The sequence below is a fragment of the Ricinus communis genome, chromosome 9, assembly GCF_019578655.1.
Source record: "Ricinus communis isolate WT05 ecotype wild-type chromosome 9, ASM1957865v1, whole genome shotgun sequence".
Lineage (NCBI taxonomy): Eukaryota > Viridiplantae > Streptophyta > Magnoliopsida > Malpighiales > Euphorbiaceae > Ricinus > Ricinus communis.
In genome coordinates this window covers 4,715,061-4,736,184 of record NC_063264.1, presented here as the reverse complement: position 1 = coordinate 4,736,184, position 21,124 = coordinate 4,715,061, and positions in this window count along the sequence as shown.

Sequence of the window (21,124 nt, the reverse complement as noted above, 5' to 3'; positions counted from 1 at the left end):
TTAAAATAATCCTATAACAATTGTAGTCTCCTCAATAAGATATTTATTATATCAAAATAACATATCATATTATACTAAAACACATGTCATATGCCATAATTCAGAAAAAAATACAATTCAAATACTTATGGGACAAGTGCCTCAGCAAAACTCTAACCTCATTACTAGTAGCCTTTCGGCTCTCTTATTCCAATAGGTCTGGCGCCCAGAGAGCAAAGCTCAACCAGGGTCCTTAAATCCAGCCTGGACACTTGATTTCCAAATAAGTCGGCGTTTAAAGAGCAACGTTCGACAAGGGACCTTCTTCCAGTAGTCAAACTTTCACAGCCTAGAGAATTATACTCAACTAGGACAAACCCAAAAATAACATTTATTACATGTCTCTGATTAATATTGGTGTACACGCGGTCCTGATACAACCCATAATATGGCAATGTTCTACTGCCGCCTCATCCCCATGTCACAATCCTAGAATCAATAATAATTATAAATAATATAATCATAGGTAAATATAGTTTATTCAATAACATATTAAGAATTTAAATTTAATAGTTTCGAGTATAGTAAACATGAAAATCAGATATAATAATAATAATAATAAATTAATAGTAAAAACAATAATGGTAATAATATTAATAATAGTATCGATAATAATAAAATTAAACCTTTTTATAATAATAATACTAAAAGTAATAATAATTATTATTAATTAATTAATAATGCATTTAAATTAGACATGACACAAAAGCAGTTGATCATATGACTTTAACTCACAGTTCTGTCGCGCTCTGCAGTCTACGTATATACCTCAGGTGGAGCTGGCTGGATGGACAGATTATCTATTCACGAAAATACTCAGTTAATAAGATATTCTTAATTTTTCCTAGATCTAGACTCCTAGAATAGATTGCCTAAGAAAATTCAGACTCAAAAATTCTACTGAAAATTCGGCAGAACCTCCTCTAAAATATAGAAGTTTACCCCTCGTATAATGGGTCCAAAACCTGCTAGAAACACTTCAAATCTTCTGCAATTAATTAATGGGAGTCAGGCCACCAAAACTACATTATTTTTTCGAACTCCACAATACCCCACATATCACAATTATCTTACAGACGGTCCAACATAATATTTATTTCGACAATCAACCCATACAAAATTTTCTGATAATTAAACTAATTCAACACAACCACATCTACCACAAAACAACACAATAATTAATCATACCAACTAATTTGTAATATTATATTTAAGACATAATTAATTAAATCTAATTAAATTAAATTATCTATAATTAATAATTAATAGCAACAATATTTTCTAAAATTATAAAATAATTTTTAAGGTCCAAATAAAATTATACCGAGCAAAAAATCTAAAGTTCAGCATTCGGAAAACACCGGGTTCCGAAAGCCGATACTGTCAATGGTGTCTACTAGGGAATGGGGAGGCTTAAGGCCACCAAAACCAGTAGTAAGCCTTACCGACCCATAAATCCAGATAATCAGTAAACAAATATAATTAATCATGAATACATTCATAAATAATTCTATCATGTTTTAATAGCATCGCACGTCCAATATGGACCAGGATAATCACGACAATTTTAAAGTTCACTACTACGGAAAATCTAGAGCAAATAATAACAAAAGTATAGTATTACAAGATGATTACAAAAGTCCGAGGAAGAAGAAGTCAGACTGTCAACAATGCAGAATGGCGAAGCACTTTAACTATCACCTGAAAAAATCACAACTGAGACTGTCACTCTCAGGAGTGAGTTAAAATCAAATAATCTATACACTATTGTAATCTTCACAGAAAATATCAATTATTTGAATCAGTATGACAGCCCTGAACATAAATACAAATCATAATATAATCATGCCATAATTTAAATAAATGAAATATATTTTTTACTTTTACGGGACGAGTGGCTCAGTAAAATCCTAACTCCAAATTCTAGTAGCCTTTCGGCTCTCTTAATCCAACAGGTCTGGCGCCCAGAGAGCAAAGCTCGACCAGGGTCCTTACCTCCAGCCTGAACACTTGATTCCAACCAAGCCGGCGCCCAGAGAGTATCGCTCGACCAGGGACCTTGCCTCCGGCCTGAACACTTGATTCCAACCAAGCCGGCGCCCAGAGAGCATCGCTCGACCAGGGACCTTACCTCCGGCAATTTACTTAAATCAGCCCAGATAGCCATGCTCGACCAGGGCAAAACTCATCATAATCTTATTACCTGTCCATGATTATTACCAGTGCGCACGCGATCCTGATGTAACCCATCAAGTGGCATGTTCTACAAAAGCCACATTCCCAACTTGCGATCATCACATTTAATAATAATCATTTTCTAACAAAATCATTTAATACATATTGAAGTAAAGACTATAAAATCTTAAGTAAAGCATCATGCAATCTGTATAGAAAAATAATAGTTTTTGTATCAATATAACATTACTAATATTAGTAATTAAATTATTATTAATAATTATTAATTGAATGAAATTATTTATATTGGAATACTATTAATCATATTGAATGAGAAGGAAGGAAAAGGTGAAGGAGAAGGGAGGGGGAGGGAGGAAGGAAAGGAGAGAGAGGGAGGAGGGAAAAGAGAGAGGGGGGATGGGGAAAAGGGGTTTATATATATATATAAATTATTGTTATAATAAATAAGAGTATTACATTCTACCCCCCTTAGAAAAAAATTCGACCTCGAATTTTAAAACATGATTCACTTAGGATTGATATAAATGAGGGTAGAGGCTTCTCATTTCCTGCTCGGTTTCCCAAGTACACTCTTCAGACAAATGATTCTGCCACAAAACCTTAACCATCGGAATAATTTTAGAGCGCAGCTGGCGAACTTGAGTATCCATGATCCTGACTGGCTGCTCCTCGTAAGTCAGATCTTCACCTACTTCTACAAATTGAGGTTGCAACACATGCGAAGGGTCTGAAATATACTTCCTTAACATCGATATGCGGAATACCGGATGCACGTGCGAGAAATTCGGTGGCAAGTCCAGCTTGTATGCCACATCTCCATTCTGTCAATAATCTCAAAGGGTCCCACATAACGAGGCACTAATTTGGCCTTCTTGTCAAACCGCATCACACCACGCATAGGAGACACCTTGAAGAACACATATTCCCCGACACTGAATTCCATGTGCTTCCGCTTTGGATCCGCATAACTTTTCTGCCTACTGAAAGCTGTCTTCAGTCGCTCGCTAATAACCGAAATCTTTTATGAAGTGATCTGAACTAACTCTGGTCCTGCTAACTTCCGTTTGCTAACCTCTTCCCAACATACGGGAGATCTACACTTCTGACCTTACAAAGCCTCGTAAGGTACCATTTCAATGCTTGCATGATAGCTGTTATTATACGCGAATTCGACCGATGGTAGATACCAATCCCATTGACCACTAAAATCTATCACGCACATCAGAAGCATATCCTCTAAAGTCTGAATAGTCCTTTCTGATTGTCCGTCCGTCTGAGGATGGAAGGCCGTACTGAAGTCCAACCTAGTACCAAGCTCTTCTTGTAGTTTTTCCTAAATCTTGAAGTAAACTGCGGCCCTGTATCAGACACTATGGAAACTGAAACGCCGTGAAGACTGACAATCCTTTCTAGATACACTCGTGCATACTTAGCCATAAAATAGGTAGTCTTTACCGGGAGAAAATGCACTGACTTAGTCAACCGATCCACAATCACCCAGATGGAGTCATAACCAGCGAAGGTCTTTGGTAAACTCGACACGAAATCCATAGTAATCCTTTCCCATTTCCACTCTGGTATAGGAAGCGGCTGCAATAACCCTGACGGCTTTTGATGCTCCAACTTAACCTGCTGACACGTCAGACATTTGGAGACAAACTCTGCTACATCTCTCTTCATCCCACTCCACCAATAATTTCCTTTCAAATCATGGTAAATCTTTGTGGAGCCCGGATGCACGCTGTAAGCTGTACAGTGAGCTTCTTCTAAAATCTCCTTCCTAAGATTATCCACATCGGGAACACACAGCCTAGAGCCCATCAAGAGGGTGCCATTATCATTTATAACAAAGTTATTAGCTCGACCCTGCTGCACATCTTCCAAGATTTTCTGTAACCGCAGGTCCCGATTCTGAGCCATCCTGATTCTATCAACTAGCACAGACCTAATCCTAAAATGTGCTAACAACACACCCGATTCCAATATCTCTATCTGTAGCCCTTGGTCGTACAGTTCATGCAACTCTTTAGCCAGCGATCTCTTCTCTGCACTGATATGAGCAAGACTACCTACCGACTTCCTGCTCAAAACATCTGTTACAACATTCACTTTACCTGGGTGGTACAAAATATTACAATCATAGTCCTTCAGAAGCTCTAACCATCTCCTCTGCCTCATATTTTATTTCTTTTGCTGGAAAATATACTTTAAACTCTTGTGATTCGTATAAATCTCACACGTCTCCCCATAGAGATAGTGTCTCCAAATCTTCAATGCAAAAATTACTGCTGCCATCTCCAAGTCGTGGGTCGGATAATTCTGCTCATGCTTCTTTAACTGTCTGGACGCATAAGCTACTACCTTCCCATTTTGCATTAAGACGCAACCCAGACCCACTCTAGAAGCGTCGCAATACGCCGTGATTCCACTAGTGCCAGAAGGTAAGGTCAACAACGGAGCTGAAGTCAAACAGTCTTTCAGCTTTTGAAAGCTTCTCTCACACACGTCAGTCCACTGAAACTTGACATTTTTCTGAGTCAGCTTAGTCAAAGGCGCTACTATCTTCGAAAAGTCTTACACAAATTGGTGGTAGTAGCCTGCCAACCCTAGGAAGCTGCGCACTTCAGACACCAAGGTCGGTCTCTGCCAATCAGTCACTGCCTCCACTTTCTTGGGGTCCATCTGAATACCCTCTCAAGACACAACGTGCCCCAGAACTAGAGCTACTGTAGCATGAACTCTATCCACTACCACTGAAGCCCTGACCAGGTCTGAATCCTCGGCTACTCCTCCGATTATGCCTACCCTTTCTATGGATACGGTGACTTCTCTGCTCGGTCTGCTAGTCGGTACCGCCAGAGTAACCTCCACTGCCGCAGTACGGCACGACAGGCTGCGCACTGGACTGATCCTCAACCCTGGTCTTCTTCTTCCTACCATCGTTAGTCCCCTGACCAAACCCTCGCAGCGACATCTCCATTTGTCTCGCCATGTCAGTCACTTCTAGGAAGCTGCTCCTCCTATACTGAACCAAGGAAAAAAACTCTGGACCGAGCCCTGAAATGTCCTTGATGTTCTTCTGCTCCTCGGTCCCTACAGCATAGGGTGCATACCTACTCAGCTGAACAAATTGCCTGGTGTATTCAGCCACTGATAGATCTCCCTTAACTAACCTTTCAAACCTCTCTCTGAACTCCTGCGTTAAACTAAAAGGGATGAAGTGCCCTTCGAATCTGTCTCTGAATTACCTCCACGACAAACCATCAAGAAAGGGGCAGATATAATCTCTGAACCACTGGGATGCTATTCCCTTCAAGGAAAATCCGGCCATCTCGATGGTCCTCTTGTCAGAACAGTGCAAATCAGACGCCCTCTTTTCAACCTCACCCAAAAAGTCCAGAGGGTCTCCAACTGTCCCATCAAACTCCACAGGTCTTAAATTGGTATACTCAGACATAGGGACATCGTCCGGATTCCTGATACCGGACCCACTAGCATGGCTTCCTGCACCCTGGGCAGCCTGCTACTGCTGGAAGGCTAGCAACTGCTCTAAGGCCCCCTACATCCCAGTCATACTGGACACAAAAGCCTCCACTGAGATTCCACCCGTACCATGTACCTCCTGAGCCTCGCCCTGATCTAGTTGGGCTGCTGCTCGAGGCCTACCTCACCTTCTAGTACCACGGGCTGGGTCCGGAAGATCCGTTTGAGTAGAAAACTCATCTTCGCCTTCCTGGGCCGATGCTGCAGCTGCAGTCGCTCGGGTTCTCGGCATGGCAAGAGCTGAAAATAAACAACAAGCTATTAAACCCAACAAACTCTCTAACGTACAACGCAGATACTAGAATCAACGAAACATGCAAGGACAGACTCGATTTCCCTAGTTTCCGCAGTAGTTTAGGAAGCTAACCTAGGTCGAAGGAAAACTAAACCTAAGCTCTGATACCAACTTTTCACGACCCATTATGTGGGCCCGTGACCGGCACTAGGAAATGGGTAGGCTTAAGGCCATCAAAACCCGTAGTAAGCCTTACCGACCCATAAATCCAGATAATCAGTAAACAAATATAATTAATCATGAATGACATTCATAAATAATTCTATCATGTTTTTATAGCATCGCACGTCCAATATGGACCGGGATAATCACGACAATTTTAAAGTTCACTACTGCGGAAAATCTAGAGCAAATAATAACAAAAGTATAGCATTACAAGATGATTACAAAAGTCCGAGGAAGAAGAAGTCAGACTGTCAACAATGCAGAATGGCGAAACACTTTAACTGTCACCTGAAAAAATTACAACTGAGACTGTCACTCTCGGGAGTGAGTTAAAATCAAATAATCTAGAGACTATTTTAATTTTCACATAAAATATCAATTATTTGAATCAGTATGACAACCCTGAACATAAATACAAATCATAATATAATCATGCCGTAATTTAAATAAATGAAATATATTTTTTACTTTTACAGGACGAGTGCCTCAATAGAATCCTAACCCCAAATTCTAGTAGCCTTTCGGCTCTCTTAATCCAACAGGTCTGGCGCCCAGAGAGCAAAGCTCGACCAGGGTCCTTACCTCCAGCCTGAACACTTGATTCCAACCAAGCCGACGCCCAGAGAGCATCGCTCGACCAGGGACCTTACCTCTGGCTTGAACACTTGATTCCAACCAAGTCGGCGCCCAGAGAGCATCGCTCGACCAGGGATCTTACCTCCGGCAATTTACTTAAATCAGCCCAGAGAGCCATGCTCGACCAGGGCAAAACTCATCATAATCTTATTACCTGTCCATGATCATTACCGGTGCGCAAGCGGTCCTGATGTAACCCATCAGGTGGCATGTTCTACAAAAGCCACATTCCCAACTTGCAATCATCACATTTAATAATAATCATTTTCTAACAAAATCATTCAATACATATTGAAGTAAAGACTATAAAATCTTAAGTAAAGCATCATGCAATCTGTGTAGAAAAATAATAGTTTTTGTATCAATATAACATTACTAATATTAGTAATTAAATTATTATCAATAATTATTAATTGAATGAAATTATTTATATTGGAATACTATTAATCATATGAACATAATTCCTAGCATAGCATATTAATTTCAGTCTCAGCAATAGTGCAACGATTAAGTGATTTTAACTCACAGATTTGATGCGTTCCGCAGTCCGCTCCTACGCCTCGGGTGGAGCTAGCAGGAAGGCTGAATTATCTAATAACAAAAGACATACAATTTATAGACATTTGAAAATTTTCCTAAACTTAGACCCTAGAGTAGACTGCCTAGAATTAAATTAGACTCGAGGAATCTGCTGAAAATTTGGCAAAACCTCCCCTAAATTACGGATATTTATCCCCCGTAAAACGGGTCCAGGACCTGTCAAAATACATCAAACATACTGAAATTTAATAACAGGAGTCGGGCCACAAGAACTACATTAATATTTTTTCCGACTCCTCAGCATCACAGCACAAGCAATTTAACTTCAACTTATTTTTAAATTAATTATCGCAAGCAAATAATAGCCACAATAATTTTTCTAAAATTATACAAAATTTTTAGAGTCTAAATAAAATTTTACCGAGCTGAAATTGAAATATTTCGTGCGTCCAGAAAACACCGGGGTCCGGAAGCCGGTCCTGCCAATGGTGTCGGAATTCGAATCCGGAAGCGCCTACACAAAGCTCGAGTTATAAGGAGTCCGGAAGTACAAGAGTTTTGGTCGAAAAATAGCCGGAAGGCAGCGGATCGGGGCCGAAAAGTTGCTGCTCACGCGACACTCTTCAAGATTGCCGGTGAGGATTTTCTAGCGGAAGAGGGCTTTTTCCGAGGTTTTCGGGGATGAGGAGCTCATTTCCGGCGTCAGATCGCTGAAAACACGCTGGCAAGAGGGCGAACGGCGAAGACAACCCCCTTGCTCTTGACGACGCCGATGGAAAAGGAGGAAAGGGAAGGGGGAGCTGCTGCTGGGTGGCAGAAGGGGAGGAGGGCGCTGGCGACGGCGTGCAGGCGGCAGGGAAGGGTGGGGCTGCCGGAGGGAGAAGGAAGGAAAAGGAGAAGGAGAGGGAGGAAGGAAAGGAGTGAGGGAGGAGGGAAAAGAGAGAGGGGGGGGGGGGGTGGGAAAAATGGGTTTATATATATAAATGAACAGTGCTTGTTTATCAGTGATATGATGCATATTAAAATGAGTTTAAAATCTTCTTTATGCAGATGATGTTTCTTTTCCGGAATCCAAATAGCTTTGATACCACAAGATAGAGATCAACATGATTTTAAAAGATTTTCAAATTGATAAAAAGCTTTTACATGAAGATTTTTATTCAAAGAAAAACCATTCTAAAAAACTTGGGTTTTTTAAGAATTCTTTACAAGAAAAATACAGTATTCAAGAAAGATACTATCAATTTTGCATTCAAAACAAAGTCCAAATCAAATTTTTTGATTGGTTTCAAATTTATTGCAAAGAAAATAGTATTCTTTATCCTTTCAAAGAAAAGCTTATTAGTCTTGTCACTGTTAGAAACAAGGCTCCAGAGTAGAAAGTCGGAGAAAACCAAACCATCCAGTCTGAACATCCTCCCCTTAGGAAGATAACTATTCCTTATGAAGAAAATAAAATAGAGGCTACACCTTACAAATTGGTAGGAGAAGATCTAGAGAAGAATGTCAAGAATATTGTTCAGCAGAACAATTTCATTCTATCTTAACACAACAGGGAAACAGCTTGTTAGGATAGAAAGCCATATCCAAAAACCTCCTATAGTCTTCACCTCTCCAATCCCCAACACTGAACACCCAAAAGAGATAAGCCAGTCGGAGAAGCTCAAAAATCCAGTCTTCAAATCCTACCAAATCTCAAAGCCTAGCCAAGATCAATTTCAAAAGCAAACTGAGTTTGCTAGAGCAGTCAGAGAACAACTTAGCAAATTAGCAACTTCTGAGTCTTCCAAAAATCTAGTGCTAGATACTCCTCAAAGTAGTAGGAATATCAGTGCTATAGATCAAGCCCATTGTGATAAATCAAATGATTCAGAGCTTGAAAGTGTCATTGACAAACCCTCCAACATCAACAGATTGGGATGCAAGCCCCTAGATTGACTTGGCATACTCCTAGGAATACTGCCCCAGATCTAGGAATAGAAAATAAGAACAATATCCTAACCCAATCTAGATTCAATGCCTCCTCCGTCTATGAATGGAATATAGATGGAATGTCAGAATACAATATCCTTGGTCTCTTGCAACAGATGACCATGGCAGCCAATGCTTACAAAACCCAAAGTGGTACCTCTGATAAAGCCATTGCTGAACTCCTTATAGCTGGATTTTCTGGCCAGCTTAAAGGATGGTGGGATTACCAGCTCCAAATCCTAGGTGCCATCCAAACCACAATAGAAGGGACCCCCATCTTAGATGAACTAGGAAATCCAATTGAGGATGTTGTGTCAACCTTAATCCTAACGATTTCCCTCCACTTCATAGGAGACTCTTCTCTTCTGAAATATAAGAATGCTGAGCTCCTTAGCAATCTAACCTGTAAAAAGCTTAGCAATTTCCAAGCCTACAAAGACACCTTCCTGACCAGAGTCATGCTTAGAGAAGATTCAAGCCAACCTTTCTGGAAAGAGAAATTCTTAGCCAGTTTACCTAAGATACTAGGTGAAAGAGTTAGGAATACCATAAGAGAAGCCCATAACGGCCAGATCCCTTATGATTTCTACACTTATGGTGAATTAGTGAGCCTTACCCAGAAAGAAGGATTGAAGATATGCCATGACCTTAAACTTCAAAGGCAACTCAAATGGAAAATGAAGAAGACTGGGCAAGAACTAGGTAGTTTTTGTAACCAGTTTGAATATAATCCCATAGAGCCTCCCCCTACCTGCAAAGAAAAATGCAAAGAAGATTTTTCCAAATCTCTTAAGAAAAAATATTTTTTTTCAAAAGTAGAAGGACTCCCAAATAACAAAGAGAATTTCTACAAAAAGCCATCCTCTTCAAAATTTCCAAAACAAAATTCCAAAAAAGATTTTAGCAAAATTACTTGCTATAAGTGTGGCAAAAAGGGCCATACTTCAAAATATTGCAAGTTTTCCAAAAAACTCCATGAGCTCCAAATAGAAGATGAAGTTTTAAGCAAAATTTCAGCTCTTCTTGTTGATTCCTCTGAATTAGAATTTTCAAATAGTGAGGAAGAGTTTCAAATTGATGAAATCAAAACCTCATTCGATTATTCTGAATTAGATTCTGAAGATATTTCAAAGAATATTAATATGCTCACTAGGCAACAAGAAGCTCTTCTTGAAGCCGTCAAGCATATTAATGATCCCCAAATCTAAAAACAAGTTTTGAAAGAAATCCTAAAAACTGAAACCCTTATCCCCTCTTCTAGTAAGAATACTTATGATCTTACTATGATCTTGGATAAAGGGAAAAAACTAAAAAACCCTCTTTCTACCGTTCAAGAACTTCAGAAAGAAATCAAAGCTATCAAAATTGAGCTCAAAGATTTGAAAAAAAAAATAACAAAATGATTATGTTTTACTCCAAAGCCTGATTCTCAAACAGAATAGTGATTCTGATTCTGAAGAAGAAAATGATTTTCAAAATCTTGAGGTTTCTGAAAGTGTTCCAGAAAACCTCATTAATGTTTTAAAGGAAATTACCTCAAGAAAATATTTGATTCAAATAAAACTCATTTTCCCTGGTCATTTCCAAATAGAAACCATCACTTTATTTGATACAGGAGCAGACCTCAATTGTATCAATTATGAGCTGGTTCCTAAAAGGTATCATCAAGAAACTAAAGAGAGGCTTACTTCAGCCAATAGTTCAAAGATTAGGATTGCGGGAAAAACTGAAGCTGCAATTCTAAATAATAATATTGCTTTAAAAAATGTTTTTATTTTTACAAAAGATCTTCAGCAAACAGTTATTTTGGGAACTCCTTTTAGCAATTTAATTACTCCTTTTAAAGTAACTGCTGCTGGTATTATTTTTAAAGCTAAAGATTCAATGATTATTTTTCCTTTTATAGAAAAACCCAAAAAGAGAAATCTCAATCTTATTAAAGCCCACTCAATTTATAATTTTGAAATAAATGCTTTGATCAAAGGAAAACAAACCTAGCTTTTCCATTTGAAACAAGATATGGGTTTGAAAAGAATCCAAAATCAAATGCAAAATGACTTTGTCCAAAGAAAAATCTCTGATTTGCAAACGAAGATTGAAAATGAAGTTTGTTCTGATCTTCCTAATGCTTTTTGGAGACAAAAACAACATATGGTAGACTTACCATATGAAAAAAAAATTTCTGATAAACAAATCTCATCCAAATGAATGAAACCCTAGAAAGCCGTGGCAGAATAGAAATAAAAGATTTAGAGCAAAAAGGTTTGATTACCAAATCTAGATCCCCCTGGTCATGTGCAGCTTTCTATGTCAACAAGAATAATGAGATAGAAAGAGGAACACCTAGGTTGGTGATTAATTACAAACCTTTAAATAAAGCCCTAAAGTGGATCAGATACCCAATTCCAAACAAAAAATATCTTCTTCAAAAGCTTCATTCTGCTTTTATTTTTTCAAAGTTTGATATGAAATTAGGATTTTGGCAAATCCAGATTCATCCAAAAGACAGGTACAAAACTGCTTTTACAGTTCCATTTGGCCAGTACGAATGGAATGTAATGCCCTTCGGATTAAAAAATGCTCCTTCTGAATTTTAAAAAATCATGAATGACATTTTCAATCCTTATTCAAAGTTTTGCATTGTCTACATTGATGATGTATTGATATTTTCAAATTCTCTAGAGCAACATTTCAAACACTTGGAGACATTTTTTTATGTTGTTAAGAAAAATGGTTTAGTGGTTTCAAAATTCAAGATATCTTTATTTCAAACAAAAATTAGATTTCTTGGACACTATATCTCCCGGGGAACTATCACCCCAATTGAAAGGTCTCTAGCATTTACTTCAAAGTTTTCAGACAAAATTTTAGAAAAAACACAATTACAAATATTCCTTGGTAGTTTAAATTATGTAATGGATTTTTATCCAAACTTGAACTGTATTGCAAAGCCCCTTCATGATAGGTTAAAGAAAAACCCCCCTGTATGGACCGATGAGCACACAAAGACTGTCCAAAGCATAAAAAAGCAAGTTTCTGAAATACCATGTTTACACCTAGCTGATCCATCTGCATTCAAAATTGTTGAAACTGATGCATCAAATCTAGGATATGGTGGGATTCTTAAGCAAGTCCAAAACAACAAAGAATGTATTGTCCAGTTTACTTCTGCACACTGGAATGATACACAAAAAAATTATTCAACTATCTAAAAAGAAATTCTTTCGATAGTTTTGTGCATTTCAAAATTTCAAAGCGATCTTTTAAACCAAAAATTTCTTTTAAGGATTGATTGTAAATCTGCTAAAGAAGTTTTACAAAAAGATGTTCAAAACATAGCTTCAAAATAAATTTTTGCCAGATGGCAAGCCATTCTTTCTGTTTTTGACTTTGAAATCGAATACATAAGAGGAGATTCGAATTCAATTCCAGACTTTCTAACTAGAGAGTTTCTTCAAAAACATGAGTGAAAATGCCAAGAAAATCAAAAGCAAAAAAAGAAAAATCGACAGCAAGTTCAAAGCCTGTCCAAAGTCCAAAGAAGGAAATTTTTCCTTCTTCTTCAAAGCCCATCAGAACCTGGACCGAAATCATCCAGGAAGAAATTGACCAAAGCAAGGTCGATCCGGCCCAACAACAGTTACAAATTCAGGAATGGTTTGCACAACAAGATCCTGAATTCCTGAAAAGGGTCGAAGAATATTCAAAGCAGTTGATACAACTTCAACCCGAAGCATCTCCAAAGTCATCCTCCTCTTCCAACAAGGGTAAAGGTATACTTTCTATCCCTTTTTCAAAACCTGAGATAGAAATTTTTTCTCAAAACCTATCTCAGAGCTCTAAAAGTATTTTAAAGCCCAACTCTCAACAAATAATTTTGTCACAAACAAAACTTTTTAAATCCAACGAATATATAGAAAAGCAAAATTATTAAAATATTTTGACTATTGAGGAAGGATTCTGTACAGAAAGCCCCTCAAAACTCATTTCAAAGATTTTCCCTCCAGGATGGTATTTCAAGCCCTGGAATATTTCAAAGCCTCAATTCTACTACCAGTCTATCCTTGAGGTAACTGGTTTTGCAAAGTTTAAACACTTCAAAAAATACAAAGACCATAAAGACCCTGCATATTCCACATGCACCATACAAAGAATCCTTCACCCTACAGATTGGGGAATGGATTTACACTCTTCAAGATCTTTCCCAACTTCCCTCCAAAGAACCTACCCATCAAGCCTAAACACTTCCTTCAACTATTGGGATTACCAACAAGCTTGGTTTAATACCTTTCTTCTTCAAAACGAAGGAAAAAGCCATTCTTGACTTTTCTACTTCGATACAAGCTCAATCCAAACTTCAAAGATCCCCTATTGGTTTAAACAATGGTGGAATTTTTATGGCAATGTTCCTGAGACCATAATTCCAGAAGTTCTACCTCTGTTTAACCTTTTCAAAGCCCACTACAAACCAAACAAAATAGAAAGACGTTTTCCCCCGTTATTTCTATTTTGTTCAAACTTTTTTCTCCCTTGTGTATGTGTTTGGTATTTCCATTTCAATCAAGTAGCAGATGGAGAAATCATCCTTACCCGAAGGTTCAAAGTCAAATGGTGGGATAAATTTAACCACCAAGAAAAATTATCACTAAAGTTGGTACAAAGTTTCCTTTCAAAAAATAGCTTCTTGTCACCTTCGAAAGAACAAACCACTTTCTTGGCACAGAAGTCCTTCATAATTCCAAAGCTAACAGTGACTCGGTGTAAGAGGATTTCTTATGATTGATCAAACAATTGTCGGAAACCGCCTCTTCCAAAGGAAAATCAAAAGCCTCATCTTCCTCTTCCAGCACCAGCTCGGCAGTAATAGACCTAGATGGTGACTCAAACGAAGATGACTGTTTTAGGATTTTCAAGCCCATTAAATGACACCTATGTAAAGCCCTTGGGTTGAAAACTAGAAATAGCAGCCCAAAATATTTATGTAATGGGCCAAAAGCCCAAAATAAAATTAAAAAAAAAAAGAAGAAGAAAGAAGACAAAAGAAAAGCAAAAGATTCTTTTTCAAAGCATGGCCGACAACTTCCACAAAAGGAGTGAAGCATCTTACTCCATTATCACAAGACTACAAGAAGAAGTGGAGCCCCCCTTTATTCCACTAAGTAGAGCATCCAAAGCTTCAAGAAGAGCATCCAAAGCTTCAAGACCTCTATAAATAGAGGAGTTTCCCTTAGAAGAGAGCAGACTGAAAAATACAAAGAACCTCTTGTATTCTTCAAGTCACACAAAGAAAAAATATAGTGAGAAAAGAGAGAGTATAGTGTGAGAGTTATATTGAGAAGAAACATTTTCCTCTTATATTCAATTTCTCCTCTTGTAAGTTATATTTCTCTAGTTTAAAGCTTTCATTTTAAAGCTTTTTCCAAAGTTTGTATATTTGTTCAAAGTTTATCAATAAATTTTTATCTTCTTATCTACAATTTTTAAGATTTAACAAGCGTATGCTCTATGCTTGCCTCGTCTGAGGATCCTGCACACCAGAAACTTGTTGATCTATTTCTGGTATATTTCTCTATCTTGTTATCAGAGCCATTTGGATTTCGGGAAAGAAACATCATCTGCATAAAGAAGATTTTAAACTCATTTTAATCTGCATTATATCACTGATAAACAAGCACTGATAAGTAAGTCCCGTCAGGTGTAAGGGCAATAAAACTGGTGGCTTGGTTCATGTTTGTTTAGAAAGTTATTTTGGTTTATTTTAAAATGAATTTAGAACCATTTTTCTGTAGATCTTCTTCTTTCTCAAACTCTTCTACCTCTGAATCTTCAAGGTACAAAGATTTAGTAAATAGTAAAGAAATCACTATTGAAGATTTTACAAAGCATATTGATGATTAGGAAATACCCAAAGTTCAAAAGAAACAAATTTATGAGTATTCAAAGTTTTCTCTCTTCAAAACTGAAGAAAGAGATATTCAGATTTCAAAGCCTTTTGAAGAAATTTATCTTTTAAATCCAAAGACCCTCCATAAGCATAAAGAAAAAGATTATAAGTATATCCATATAGGCCTTGTTCAGGTAGGAAGCCCCTTATCAGAGAAGGTTTAGATACTTCCATCTTAGTAGTCCTTAGAGATGCTAGGTTTACAAATTTTTATGATTTTTTATTAGGTACTGTCGAGTCGAGCATCAATAAAGGACCAATTTCTTTCAATTGTTTTCCAAACATCATAATTTCATTAAATGATAAAAATGTTTTAAAGAACATTGTTCTGCAAATAAAGACACATAATTACAAAATGCTTGAAGGATCTATTCCGATAGCATTGATTTTTAAAATACATTATAAAGCCATGATTTCTGCTTTTGGTTCAAAACACAAGCTCCATTCACCAAAAGGAGAAACCTTATTCCTACAAACAGATCTCTTCAAATCCAATGCAACAATTCCAAAAACCATTCAATGGAAAGACATCACTCTTCCAGAAGAATGGATCCTTGAAGGTGCAACTCAACCTGAATCACCAAAGTAAACAGAACCAAATACAAATCTCAAAAATATAACCCAATTTCCAGATGGAAAAGTAAAGCTCACGTTCAACAGAAAATCAACCTCTTCTAGATTTTCTGATGATGATTCTTCAACATCGACCATAGATATTGGAAGGGTATCAAAAATTCCTTCTATTATCTATGCTCCTTACAAAGAACCAACTCCATCTCAAACACAACCCAGATTTTCAACATCTGATATACCAAGCTCAAACAATATACTACAGAATGTTGATTACCAAAGCAATATCCCCAGACCAATCTACAATGAACCAAAGAAAGAAGATGAGGATATAGAGATCGTCTCTACCCCCTCTTCACCATATCCATCTGCTATATATATATAAATTATTGTCATAATAAATAAGAGTATTACAGTGTTAGAATTCGAATCCGGAAGCACCTATACGAAGCTTTTAGTTGTGGGGAGTCCGAAAATGCAAAAGCTTTGGCCGGAAACTCGCCGGAAGCCACTGGATTGAGGCCGGAAAGGCGCTGCTTCGGTGAGGCTTCACCGAGGCTTCAAGTGATGAAAAACAGCAGGGGAAGCTCGGCTTAGGGGTTTTCGATGATGAGGAGCTTGTTTCCGGCATTGGCTTTGCGAGGGGAGGGCGGTAGGTGGCTAGTTCGAAGGCGGTAGCTCCCTCTCTTCCGTGTTGACATCGGTAGCGATGAGGAAGGGAGGAAAAAGAGAACGACGCGGTGAGAGAGGGGAAGGAAGGAGGAGACAGTGGCAGCAACAGAAAGTGGGAGGTGGCAGCAGCTTGAAGGCGACGAGGGAGAAAGTAAGAAGAAGGAGAAGAGAAGAGAAAGGGGGGGGGGGAAGGGGGGGGAAACAGAAGAAATTCTTAAGAAAAAATTCTTTTCTTCTTCTTTTTTATTTTATTTATATATAATAATATAATATAATATTATTTATTTATTATACTAAGGTATTACAGTGTCATACCAAATCTATCTAAAAAGGTACGAATAAATCTTTTACGTTATATTCTCTGTTTCATATTAACTATTATTTTTAGCACTTCACTTAAATTAAAAAATATTTAATAAGTTTAATTATATATAAAAATTAATTATATTATATTAAATTATTTATTATAAATATTATAAAATTTGTTATATCTATTCTAATATAGAAATATAATTAAAAAATTTGATATTCTATAGATAAATAAAAAAATTTATTCTAAAAACTAAATAATATAAAATGAGGGAGTAGTCTATATCTCATATGGCAATTGATTGGATGGGACCAAGTGAAATCATGTATTCGTTCTTCAAGCTTTCTGCTCATCGGTGTCTCTAGTAGCACTCAGAAACATATCGCTAGTATCTTTTAGGTAGGCCCTGTTTGGTGGATTAATGAATGCCACTAGTAGTGGATAGTTGATAATTTAGTCATTCGTAGCTTATAAGTTAAATTATGTTTTAAATTTTATTAATAATTACTATTAATATATATTAAATAATTATTGTAAATATAATTTATTTTTAGATATTTTATTATATATTTTTTAATTATATTCATTAATAAAAATAGCTTATAATAAATAAGAATATTATAATTCATTTTATTTAGTTTAATTGTATTTATTATTAAAATATTTAGTAAAAATATTTTAAAATAGTAATTAAGATTTAAATTTTATTAATAAACTACAAATATTATAATTATTTTAAACATTAAGTATAATTTTAAATAATAATTATTTAATATAAATTATAAAATTAATTATATAAAATTAATATAAAATAAATATTATTAATAAAAAAATAATATTGTTCTCAAATTAATTATTGACTTATTAAAAAGCTTTTGATTAATTGAGACTGAATCAACTAACTTTTAAATTCTACTAAATAAATGTAATATAGTTGTTGAATTATACTAAATTTTTAAATTAAACACCTGCTTAACAAGTCATGTATTAGCAAAAAGCTTTTCTTGAAAATAAAAAATAAAATAGCATTTTGTTAAGGAAATCTGAATTAGCTAATGTATTTGAAATTATTATTAGATCTAAAAGAATTAGATTTAAATTTATTTTTTATTTAATAATATTATTTTTTAATTTCATTAATTGCTTTCGTTAAATTTTTTTTTCTTGAAAAGCATTAAAATAAGAGATATTCACTCAACATGAATAACTATTGTTTATTTAAAAATTAAAGAAATTGAATAAATGTAGAGAATTCAACAAATAAACCCTAACTCTAGTTTAGAAAATTTAGTTTATTGGTAAAGAAAATTAAACAAACTAAAATTACAGAATAAACATGGCAAAAAATATAGAAACGAATAAAAGAAAGAAAAAGAGGTTAGGGAACAAAAATTCTAAAGCTGATTTCTTCTCGCGGTAAACTTCTTTGCTTCTTCCTATTTTCCTTTCTCCTCTTTATGATTTTATATGCAAAAATTATCAGTTTTAGTATTTTTGTATACTAATAAGTGGGTAGGGAAATTTTTATCCTTTTGCTGTGAAAACAGTAAGGGTGAAATGACAATTTTCTCTTTATTTTTCAATAAATAATATCATTGTTCGGCAAGATTTTAATGATAAGGTCCACATAATTTAGTGCATGGTCCGATCCTGCATTATCTCATCTGTTCTAATTAATTGGGCCGACCCCTTACCTCTTATCCTTTTATAGTCACAGCCACAGCAATAATAACCAGGACTTGATTCTTTTTCTCTCAATATTATTTTATTTTATGTATTTTATTAAATCATATCTAATATTGATAAATATATTATCTTTTGAGATGGTGCGGTCCATAATAATTATGATATGTAAATTTGATAAATATATTATCTTTTGAGGTGGTACAATCTAGAATAATATGATATATGAATTAATTAAAAATATTTTATTTGAAATGCTATATCAATAAAAATGGATCGAAAAAGTTAAAAATATCATAACTAAAATATAAATATAAATATTTCTATACAAAAAAATTAAAATATCAATATTAATTAACTAAAATCTAAAATTTAGTCCTTAACAAATAACGCATAAATTTATCGAGCATATTAGCCATATTATGAAGGAGTTAATAAATGTCCTAAAAATATTTCTAGTGGTGCTTTTTATTTTAAAAATAGAATTTCTATAATAAAGATCATTTTAAGAAATATTCACTAATAAAAAGTAAAATATTTTATTTAAGTTCGGTAGATTTTTTATATTCTGTTTTATATTATGCTTTTTATTCCATAAGCATTAATAATTTTAATTTCTCTTTCTTTCTTTTTAAAAATTTTTACCAATAGAAAAATAAGAATTTTAAATCAATTAAATTATATGCATTGAAATTTGTAATACATTTATTAAATATAGAATAAAGAGACTCTATATGTAGAGAGCCAAATTATGAAGAAAATTAAATGAGCTTCATTTCATTCATTTATCATCAAAATACATAAGTAATAGTAGTTATAAAAACTAATGGGTTTCTAAAATACACCCCACCACCTATCCAAAGTACATCTTCAAATTAAGCAAATAAAAGTACATCTTCTAAATTAGAATCCCAACCACAGCATAAAAACTAAGCTTATATAGGTGCCTACTGCGCTTCATACTCCCTTTTTCTTCTTTCATTTTCTTCAGCTTTGAATTTAGCAAACTAACTCCATTTTTATGCACATTCAGCAGCTCACTTGTAATGTCAGATTCACCAGTGTCCATTCTTAACTTAACTCTCGCAACGTCACCAATGTCCTCTTATTAACCCATATGTAGTGTTAGTTAAAAAAAATGACAGCTGAAGAACCTGTACAAGAACAAACCTTCATTACAACAAAAAATATATCAATGTAAACTAAGGAAAACACTCTTATACTTACTATAAATTAGTATCTCCAAAACTTACGACTGAGTTTCCTTTCAGTTCGAGAGACGAACATTTTTGCAGGCATTCCACATGCACAGATAGAATTCTCAACTCCAAAAATATATTTCTCCGAGTTAAGCACACTTTTAGCTGTTTTCTTGCTATAAAATTTTAATTTGTTTCATTTTGGTGCCCCTCGTATTATTTCTGTTACTTCCGCCAGTACCAATGAGGATTCCGACAGTTATTTAATGATGTAGCTGCCAGATTTACAAAAGACTACAGATCTGTTGCAACATGTGTTGCTGACTCCTTTATTTTATCCTAGTCAGCAAATAAATAACCCTAAAATATTGGAGAATTATGGCATTATACCTTGAGCTAACCATTTTGTCTCCATTATACCCAAGAGTAACTGCTTTACCTTAGAAATCAACGAAAAATGTTATACTTCCATCTTCATTGTCAACACTCTTTGAGCTTCCACTTCATAGTTTCCTTACACAACTGTAGCTGCACATTGCGAGATTGGGGAGCAATGTCACTTGACTGGCGAGTAAGAGCGAAACGCGAAGACACACTAGATTACTATAAGTACATGCACCTGTATTTATCATATGGTTATTGAAAGAACTGAAGTTCTTTTCATGTTAAATTCGTATCTTTGTATGCGTATTGCATGCTGTATTATTTTGGAAGTTAATAATACAAGGGGCTAGGGTTTTCTCATTACTTGCTATTGGGAAGAAATCCTTTTTATCGATTGAATGTTGATGATGTTTATTAATACTGCTTCTGTTAAAGTAATTAATGTATGTTTAATTAATTTAATGTAATTGTATTTTACAGTGCCTAATTCCGAGTACTTTAGTTTGTATTGGCATGATTATGGAGTTGATGGTAGAGGTCAACCTAAGCTATGGAATGTGGGAGCTGTTGATTCTTGTAGTTGAGATAATATGTCTAGGTTAGAAATAGATTCATTGGCTAGAAAGCTAGGAATGACACCTAAAAAAAAAATTATTATGTGGAAGCATCCGAAGAAGAGTATGAATGTTGGATTGAGAAGTCTTGAAACTGATAGTGATGCTTCAGAAATGGCAATGTCTGTGGAGGATTGTAAAATGAAGCATATTTTTAGTAGGGATAAGTTTGAAGGAATAGAAGAAGTTGAGAAAGAAGTTGGAAAACCATATTCTAGTGAAGAGGTTGTAAGAAATATGTCTGAGATGGAAGGAGAGGAACCACAAAATGAACAAAATATTGATGATGACAGCTGTGAGAGTAATGAGCATAGTGATGCAGATTGAGAGGACAATGAGTTTGTGAACTCCGATTATGACCTC